We start from the raw sequence: 10132 nt of genomic DNA, 5'->3' as shown, positions 1-10132 counted from the left end.
TTTTGAACTCTGGTTAATCTGGCATTATAAAAGCTCATTCTGTATTAAACAGGGAAACTCTAGGAAGACAGGGAAGGAGGTTGGGAATACCAGCCTGATTCAGGCTCTGCTATTCCCTGGGATGAACACTTAATGAGGTTTGGAACTCTAGAGTTCTTTTTATTTCTGGATTTGGATTTCTTGAGGGTTTAGTTACCATGCTGGGATTTTTAAAAATAGCTGCTCCATTTGACTGTCAAAGTTAGGTTGTGGCTCTCGTCCAGGGATGAAAGGGGAACCTTTGGGGTACGAGTAAGCATTCCTTGGAGACTGCCTCATCTGGCCTGCGTGCTCTAGTGAGGTCCCGTGCGCATGTTTTCTGGACCTGAGGTTGTGACTTCCCTGCAGGTGGGGTTTTTCCCTTCACCCGCTTCTCCCTCTTTCTCTGTAACCCTGGTGTATTTCTCTTCTATTCCTTTCCTCCCAGGCTGCTTCGGGCCTCTGGCCCACTTCCCTGGCAGATCTGATCACATGCCCCTATCATTTGCCTGTGGGCTTCCTTTCTACTTTTTCTTGTCTTCCTCAAGCACCCTCCTTCCCTTGCTTATTCGCTCGACAAATGTTTGTGGAGTGCGTGGTGAGCTCGGGAGTGCTGGGGATACTACAAGGAACATTCCATTGAGGTGATGGCAGAAAAAGCAGCCAGGGAGAGGCTGCTAGGAAGGTAGGCCAGCAGGCTGCAGATGGAGTGAGGCTTTCTAGGCCACGGTGGTGGGGTGGAGTGGTGGTGGTGGGGATTTTATTCTCACTGAAAAGGCAGTGATTGCACGAGCTTAGGCAGGGGAGTGACATGATCTGATTTATATCTGTAGAAGACCACGCTGGGTGCCATATGGGGGACTGGACTGTTGGGTGAGCAGAGGCGTGAGAGTAGAGAGAGGACTGGTTAGCAGGTGATCTGAGCGCTCCGTAGGTGAGAGCCTCATGAGACCTTGGTCTGGGCGGGTGGGGAGGTGAGAGAAGTGGTCGGATTTGGGGTAGGTTTAGAGGTGCACCCTATAGGACTTGCTGATCAGCTAGATGTGGAGAGGTGGGGAATGAGATACATGAAGGGCGGGTCCTTGTTTTTTGACCTCACTGTGCCGTTTATTGAGATGGGAAAGTGTGGCGTGGTGACTGACTGGGGAAGGTTCTGCTTTGACCTCCTCCCCTGGAGTTGTGGAGTGGCCAGTTGGATAGACGCACTTAGCGATGCATTGTCAGCCCGAGAGTTTTCCAGATTTTTTTTTTTTTTTTTTAACTTCATGAAACTGAGGTCCCCATGAACTCCTTTGTGGAGAGCATGTAGATGAAGGGAAGACCGAGGACTAAGCCTGGGTGCTCCCGGCGTTGACATGGGTGGAGGAGAAGTATCCAGTCAGAGACAGGGTGCAGCTAGGGGAAGGAAAGTCAGGGTTGTCCCCCAGGCCCCTCACTCCTGAGACTGGCGTTCCCTCTCCCACGTCCATGGTCCATCGTGTGCTGTGTGTGTTCCCCCAGGTTGCCATGTTTTTGATCTGCAGTGTTTGTGTCCTACTGTAGAGTAATTAAGTATTTTAACATGAAATGCCCTTCTAGAAAGGTCAGGCAAGGTCACTATTCGCCGTATGGCTTATGTGCCAGCATATCATTGAGATGTGGCTTTAGTTGGGTTAATATTCTGGTGTGGATTTTTATTCCTTAAAAGTTAATATTCTGATCTTTGGATTCAGTAATTTGAGTAGAAAATCGTGGTTTCATAGAGCATGATTTCCTATGGTAGGATTTGAAAGAACAAACTGAATATTTCATGATTGCCAGTTGATGGCAAGAGCACTTAGGAGCGCGATCGCTGTTGGCTCACTGCAGCGGGTCAGCTGAGTGCTGCGCTCCTTTTGCAAGTTGAGTGAGGACATGAGCTCCCTCTGTAGCCTTCCCCACCTTGACTCAGGTTCCCTGACTCATCTGGACTGGTGACATACCTGCAATGTGGGCACCTTCACCCCTGCTTCTGTGTGGCCCCCTGTTTGCCCAGCCCATAGGAACCACTGCCTCTGGATCTTACAGCTCCCCGCTGGACCCAGCCTCAGTCCTGCCCCTCACTTCCTCTGAGTCTGTTTCTCAGGCTCCTCAGGCCCTCAGTGCCCTGAGTTTCGGTCCCTTGGCTTACCAGGCCTCTCCTCCTGCCCCTTGGACTCTGAGGTTGGCCTCTCCAGCTTGCATCTTTGTCTTGCCTTCGTTACTCTGCTTTTCTAGCCCATCATCCTGGCTAATCTCCAGCCCTGGGTAAGTTTACGGTGCTGGACTGGGCCTTTGGATAAAAGGACCAGCCATTCCCATCCTCTATGAGACACTTAAGGTGTCAGCATTGTCTGGGCCCCACAGGGTGAAGGTTCAGGCCCCTCTTGGCTGCCACCTCTCCACCCCATTTCCATTTTGCAATCTCCATAGGCCCTCCCAGCGCCGTGGCCCCGCTCCCCCTCTCTGCTGAGACACTCAGGTCTTCCTGAGTGTGAACTGCTTTCACTTCTCTTAATCCCAGGGTTCTCCTTTCTTCCTCCGGGGAGGAAGGATCATTCTGCTTTATCGACCATCCCCCACTCCACCCACGCTTTTTCTCATGTCAATAAAATTCACACTTGATTCCGATTTCCTCCGCTTTTCCTTAATATCCTCTCTCTGTCCCAAGATCCCACCCAGGATCACACAGGACATGAGTGGGCACGTCTCTTTAGGCCCCTCTTGGCTGTGGTGCTTTCTCAGGCCTTCCTTGTTTGGCAGTTGTGAGCAGTGCTGCGGGTCAGGGATTTTCTGTAGGATGCCCTTCTCTTGGGACTTGTTTGGTATTTGCCTCATGACTAGACTTGGGTGATACAGTTAGAGGGCCTGTCTCGCCACAACCTGTCAAGGCTGCATTCTGTCCACACGACTCATTGCTGTGGATATGGCCTTGAACACCTGGCTGACTGAGGTGGTGTTTGCCAAGTTTCTCCTTGGTAAAATTATTTTCTTCCTTTCTGCACTCCACTCGTTAGAAACCGCCCCTGCGAATGGCCATACTTGAGGGGTGGGTCTTCCGTCCTGGAGGAGGAGGAGCCGCGGGCATTCCTCAGACTCGCGGCGCTAGCACTAGGTATTTGTCTATTTTCTGTTTATTCAACTATTGCTTTATATCAGTCTGGACTCTTGCATGTTTACTTGATGCTTCGGATTATAAAGCAATACTATTTTATTTTCCTGGAAAAAGCTTTGGCCATTGGGAGCTCTTTTACTTGGTTCCTATATCCCTTTCATGTGTCCACCTGTCCCCATGATTGTGTGTGTGTGTTGTGAACACTTCATTACTGTCTGGCAATACAAGATGCTCCAAGCTCATCTTGTATATATATTTTTGCCTCAGTCCTGGTTCCTTTTATTTATTAGAGAATGGTATTAAAAACCAAGATCTGTGGTAGCTTACACCTATAATCCCAGCACTTTGGCTGACGTGGGAAGATCTCTTGAGCCCAGGAGTTCAAGACCAGCCTGGGCAACATAGCAAGATCCCATCTTGAATGTTAAACAACAACAACAAACCAAGGTCTGAGAATTAGGTGTGCTGGTGGCTGTTGGTGTGTTGCTTCTAGGCCGTCTCAGCTGACAGAGCAAGTACAAATATGTGTGGATGCTAACCCATGTGTGTATACGTATCTATAGATATTTCCATATGTAACTACTTGTATCTTTCTTAAACCAAAAGCGTAGGTCATTCTAGCTTCCTCCTCTTGCTTACCTGGAACCTTCCACCCCAACAGTGAGAAGCCTGGCTCTTGCCATCCATTTACTTTTTTTTTTTTTTTTTTTTTGAGACAGGGTCTTGCTCTGTTGCCCAGGCTGGAGTGCAGTGGTGTGATCATGGCTCACTGCAACCTTAACTGCCTGGGCCCAAGCAATTCCCTCCCCTAAGTCTCCCAAGTATCTGAGACCCCAGATGTGTGCCACCATGTCTGGCTCATTTTTGCTTTAAATTTCTATATATATATATATAATTTGACACGGAGTCACCCAGGCTGGAGTGCATTGGCACGATCTCGGCTCACCGCAACCTCCGCCTCCCAGGTTCAAGTGATTCTCCTTCCTCAGCCTCCAGAGTAGCTGGGATTACAGGCATGTGCCGCCACACCCAGCTACTTTTTGTGTTTTTAGTAGAGATGGGATTTCACCATGTTGGCCAGGCTGGTCTCGAACTACTGACCTCTGGTGATCCACCCACCTCGGCCTCCCAGAGTGCTGGGATTACAGGTGTGAGCCACTGTGCCTGGCCTATTTTGTTTATTTGTAGGGACGAGATCTCGCTGTGTTGCCCAGGCTAGTCTCAAACTCCTGGGATCAGGCGATCCTCCTGCCTCGGCCTCCCAAAGTGCCAGAATTACAGGCATGAGCCACTGCATACTTCATTGTTAAATTGCAGAATGTAAGTATTAATATAATAGTTTCAGGATTGTTCATCATACCTCATGGGAAACAACTTTATCCACTAGAATATGGTGCATATGGCTCCTGCATATGGTGTAAGACCTTAGTCTCACAGATTCCACTCACTACCCAAGTTTCTTAGGTCAGCACCTTCCCTGTGCCCTCTGCAGTAAGGTTTTCGTACATTCGTACATTCGGAATATAGTTAGGTTCTTCTGTCACAGCCTGCATTCTGTCCTGAGATCTCGACCTCCTAGAATATTTCCTTTAAATTTGCATGCATTGAGGTTCACTGTGTCATAAAGTTCTGTGAGTTATTGCAAGTTCATCATGTTATGTATCCACCATCACAGGGTCATAAAGTTACACTGCCCTAAAGCAAACCCCTGAGCTTTACCCACTCTCCAGCCTGTGCCAACCACAGATCCAATTACTGTCATCTCTAGCTCTGCCTTCTTCAAAATGTCATATAATTGGAGTCATCAATATGTAGCCTTTTCATAGGCTTCTTTTACTTAACAATATGCTTTATTTATTTATTTATTTTTGAGAAAGAGTTTCACTCTTGTTGGCTCACTGCAACCTCCACCTCCTGGGTTCAAGTGATTCTCCTGCCTCAGCCTCCCGAGTAGCTGCGATTATAGGCATGCGCCACCACGCCTGGCTAATTTTTTGTATTTTTAGTAGAGATGAGTTTTCACCATGTTGGCCAGGCTGGTCTTGAACTGACCTCTAGTTAACAATATGCTTTTAAGATGTATCCATGCCACTGTGTGTTAATAGTTAATTTCTTTTTATTGCTGAATTGTATGGATGTACCACAGGTATCCATTCATCTACTGAAAGACATCTTGGTTGCTTTCACTTTTTAGTGAATATGAAGAAAGCTGCTATGAATATCCTGTGCAGGGTTTTGTGTGGATGTTAAATTTTCAAATCAGTTGGGAAAATGCCTAAGAGCGTGATTGCTGGATCTTATGGTAAGAGTATATTTAACTTTGTAAGAGACTGCTAAACTGTCTTCCAAAGTGGCTGTACCATTTTGTGTTCACATGAAAGTAAAGGAGAATTCCTGTTGTTCAGTATCCTCGCCAGCAGTTGACCTGGTCAGTTGTTCTGATTGTAGCCATCCTCATATGCAGGTAGTGGTGCCTCATTGTCTTCATTAGCAATTCCTTAATGACATATGATGGTGGGCATCTTCAAGTGCTGATTTTCCACTTGTATAACCTTGTTAGTAAGGTGTCTGTTCAGATCTTTTTGCTTATTTAAAAAATTGTGTTTGTTACTGTTGAGTTTTAAAAGTCCTTTCTGTATCCTTGGTATGAGTTCTTTATCAGATAAATTGTTTACAAATATTTTCTTCCAGTTTGTGGCTTATCTTTTCATTCTCTGAACAGTTTTGTCTTTCACCTTTTGTCTTTCCTTCTCTAGAGCTTCATTCCCTGTGTCTGCAAACTTGGAATCTCTGTTTTTTTGTTTTGTTTTGTTTTTTGTTTTTTGAGACAGAGTCTCACTCCTTTTCCCAGGTTGGAGTGCAGTGGTGCGATCTTGGCTCACTGCAACCTCTGCCTCCAAGGTTGAAGCGATTCTCCTGCCTCAGCCTCCTGAGTAGCTGGGATTACAGGCATGCGGCACCATGCCCGGCTAGTTTTTGTATTTTTAGTAAAGACAGAGTTTCACCATGTTGGCCAGGCTGGTCTTGAACTTCTGACCTCAGGTGATCCGCCTGCCTCGGTCTCCCAAAGTGCTGGGATTACAGGCACAAGCCACTGCACCTGGCCAGAATCTCATTCTTTAAAAACAGAAAACTATAGTGAGCCTGTATTGCTTTTGTAGTTGTAAGAAAAGGTAAAAAAAAAAAAAAAAAAAAAGAAAGTACAAAATTAGAAAAAGAAAATGGGACCAGTGTGGCAGGGCCTCTTAGCTTACGTACTCTTAGTCTGGTAACTTAATTGGCTTAACTAGGCATAAATTCTTAATTGTTTCCATTAAATCTAGTTTTGGGGCTATTGCAGGCTTTTTAAGAGTGTGGCATGGTCATACTAAAATGCCTCATGGTGGGACTTGCGTGGAGTTACAGGGACCCGGGGTTGAGACTCTGATAACTCATTGACTAATTGTCACTGTGGGTGACACTTCAATCCCATAGGTCCAAGGAGCTCCTCTGTAAAATGCGGAGACCAAGAACTTCTTGAGGATTGTCCTAAGCATTAAATCAGATAATATATGAGGGGAAGTTTAAAAAAAGATTTTCCTCCACTTTTGCCTCTAGCTACAGATGTTTGTCACTTAACAACAGTTTATAAAATTGGCTTCTTTAATTTTCTCACTACCCAGTCTCCCAGTCTTGTAATACTTACTGAAACTGTCAGCAAAAGGTACCCGCTAATCCCATTGGCCTCTCCCCTGGCTTATTTGGGGTTGTTGACTCCTCCAGCCTTCCTCATTTCCCTTGCCTCCTGCTTCCCTCAACTCCCTTCCCTGCCTTTCCTAGCTTCCTTCACTTAATGTCTCTGCTCCCCAGGTCCCAGCCTGGGGAGCTCATCCGGTCCCACTTTGGTCCCATTTTACCTGTCACCTCTGTGTTGGGGCCTCTCATTCTGGGTCAGAGCATTCGTTGTCTGCTTCCTGGTCAGCTTTGTGAGCTTGGCCCATGGACACCTCAAATTCAGTGTGCCCCAGTCTTGGCACTCTCCCTGAGTCTGCAGCGCCCACGTCCCAAAAGAGTGTTCCCCCAGGGCACAAATGCTCCACGTCCCTCTTTGCTGTAGTCGCTGTGTTCCCCTCTGTTCTGTCCCATCAGTCTCTCTATTGCTTTTCTTTCTGTGACTGTCTCTCAGACGGTCCCCAGCCTCGGAAGAGGCCCTGCTGCTTAGGGCAGTGGGCTCCTGGTTGCCAGTCTTCCTTCTGCCAACCTAGTCTCACTTTGTTGCCAGTTATCTTTTATTTTTAATTTTTATTTATTTATTTTTGTGAGATGGGGGCTTGCTTTGTCGCCCAGGCTGGAGTGCAGTGGCACGATCTTGGCTCACTGCAACCTCTGCCTCCTATGTTCAAGTGATTCTCCTGACTCAGCCTCCCAAGTAACTAGGATTACAGGCACGGGCCACCACGCCTGGCTAATTTTTTTATTTTTAGTAGAGATGGCGTTTTGTCGTGTTGGCCAGGCTGGTCTTGAACTCCTGACCTCAAGTGATCCACCCACCTCCTGAAGTGCTGGGATTACAGGCGTGAGCCACGGCGCCCGGCCCAGTTATCTTTTAAACCTTCTGATCTACCTAAGGTCTGGTGCCTCCCTTTCCAGCAGAATGAAGTCCAGAATTCCAGGTTCCTTAGCATGGCATTCAGGCTGTGGGTCCAGTGGGCCTCAGGTTTGTCCTTCTGGTCACATTCCCCACCGGAATGCAGAATTCCCTTCTGCCTCTGCGCTTGTGAGCAAGATTGTCCTCTCTTGTCCATATCTTGCTGGTCTGTTGGGGCCCACCCATGCTCTCTGTCGTCTTTATTGACACTTTCTCTGGTTCCTCCAGAAGTAGCTGTTTTCATCTCTCTCCCTGATCACACTTTGCTCCTGACTTGGGGAAAGCACTTTGCACATCAGATTCCCACCCCGCTGCTGTGTGCACTCTGCTCCTGTGGCTGAAGCTGTCTTTGGCTGCCTGTCCTTGGGGCCTTGCACAGATATGTGCTTGGATGCCCACCCCCCAACTGCCCAACCTGATGTTTGAATTGAATGGACTGTTCATGGCAGGGGTTGAGTTTGTTTTGTATGCTTCTATTCTAAGACAGGTTTGCTTAATTCCGTTTTTTATGGGGCCGAAGTGGGCGTATGAATAGTGAAGCAATGGCAAGTTTAAATAGTGTTTTAATATAAACATGAATACCAGACTGCAGGGTGGACATACTTAGCAGTGCAGTGGTAAAAATAATTATGTCTTGGTTCTTTTCTGTAGTCACTGATCACCAGAGAATACTGGTATCTTTTGTTTACTTGTTTTCAGTGTGTTCCTGAGAAATACATTTTCTGTTTATAGCCAAGGAAAAAAGTAAGGGTGAAGAGCTTAAGAAACTCGCTTGAAGTTACAGATACAAGTAAATCCAAGACAGGGTCTTGACTCAGGAACACAGGTTATCCAGGAAGAAGAGTGTCTCCACCACTCGCTGGGAGTTGCCTCGTGCCGCACCCTTGCACTTTCACACCTGCCATGCATGCCTGTGCTGGGTATTTTTTCTCCTACTCATGGTTTTAATTGAGGCATGATTAATGTACGGTGAAATGCACAATTTTATTTTATTTTATTTCATTTTATTTTAGAGACAGGGTCTTGCTCTGTTGCTCAGGTTGGAGTGCAGTGGCACAAACACGTCTCAGTGCAGCCTCGACCTCCAGAACTCAAGTGGTCCTCCTGCCTCAGTCTCCTGAGAAGCTGGGAGTACAGGCCCTGCCTGGCCAATTTTTTAAAAAGTTTTTTGTAGAGACAGGGTCTTGCCATGTTGCTTAGGCTAGTCTCGAACTCTTGGGCTCAAGCGATCCTGCCTTGGACTCCCAAGGCACTGGGATTATAGGTATGAGCCACTGTGCCCAGCCCCACAATTTAAAGTATATAGTCAATTGGGTGTTTTTTAAACAGTGGATTGTATTTTGTTTTGACAAACGCATATGCCTGTGTCACCCACTTCTCTCTCAAGATACAGGCATGCCTCTCAACTTACAATGTTACCTTGGCCGTCTCCACAGTCACTTCTACTTGTGCTCAAATCTTTATTCTGATTTCTTTCTAAATAAACGAGTTTGGCTCATTTAGAATATCATACACATGGAATCACACCGTATATATTCTTCCATGTCTGGCTTCTTTCACTTAGCATAGTATTTTTGAGATGTAGCTATGTTGCTTGTATCAGGAATATTTTCCTGCTTTTTTGCTCAGAAGTCTGCCATTATGTGAATATACCAATGTTTGTTATCTATTTCCTGTTGACGGGTTTGGGTTGTTTCCAGTTTGTGGGTATTATGAACAAAGCTGCTGTGAACAGTATCGGACAAGTTTTTGTGTTCATATTCATATTTATTTTTCTTGGGTAAATACCTGGAAGTTCTATCTCTGAGTCACAGGGTAGGTATTTGTTTAACTTTGAGAAAGTGCCAGACTGCTTTCCAAAGTGGTGGTTGTGTTGGTTACTGTTTTACATTTATAAAATTAATTGGAGATTTGATCTCATTGTAGGAAATCTTGTGTAGACCTGATGCTTGTGATTCACAGTCCTGAATTTCAAACCAGTTTTCGATTTTAAGGCATTGCTAAGATAAGCTCATTGGAAAACAGTTCAAAATATTACTAAGCATTTCAAGTTTCTGGCTGGTGCATAGATATTTGAATAAAGTTACTATATATAAATACTGCATTTAGGCTGGGTGCGGTGGCTCACGCCTCTAATCCCAGAACTTTGGGAGGCTGAGGCGGGTGGATCACCTGAGGTCAGGAGTTCGAGACCAGCCTGGCCAACATGGTGAAACCCCCCTCTCTACTAAAAAATACAAAAATTAGACGGGTGTGGTGGTGCATGCCTGTAATCCCAGAACTTTGGGAGGCTGAGGCGGGTGGATCACCTGAGGTCAGGAGTTCGAGACCAGCCTGGCCAACATGGTGAAACCCCATCTCTACTAAAAATACAA

The 10132-nt window shown here is 46.2% G+C and overlaps 1 protein-coding gene across 1 annotated transcript in view; it reads left to right on the top strand.

The window, feature by feature from the left end:
- Nucleotides 1-293: 293 nt before the first annotated feature.
- Nucleotides 294-10132, top strand: part of ZDHHC7 (zinc finger, DHHC-type containing 7) — a 32759-nt gene continuing 22920 nt past the window's right edge. The window contains exon 1 of the mRNA XM_011971450.1: nucleotides 294-387. The gene's annotated coding sequence lies outside the window, so the exon portion shown is untranslated. The remainder of the gene's footprint in view (nucleotides 388-10132) is intronic.

This window comes from Mandrillus leucophaeus, unplaced genomic scaffold (assembly GCF_000951045.1).
Source record: "Mandrillus leucophaeus isolate KB7577 unplaced genomic scaffold, Mleu.le_1.0 Scaffold10, whole genome shotgun sequence".
In the NCBI taxonomy this organism is placed as follows: domain Eukaryota; kingdom Metazoa; phylum Chordata; class Mammalia; order Primates; family Cercopithecidae; genus Mandrillus; species Mandrillus leucophaeus.
This window is presented reverse-complemented; position numbering and strand designations above follow the sequence as displayed.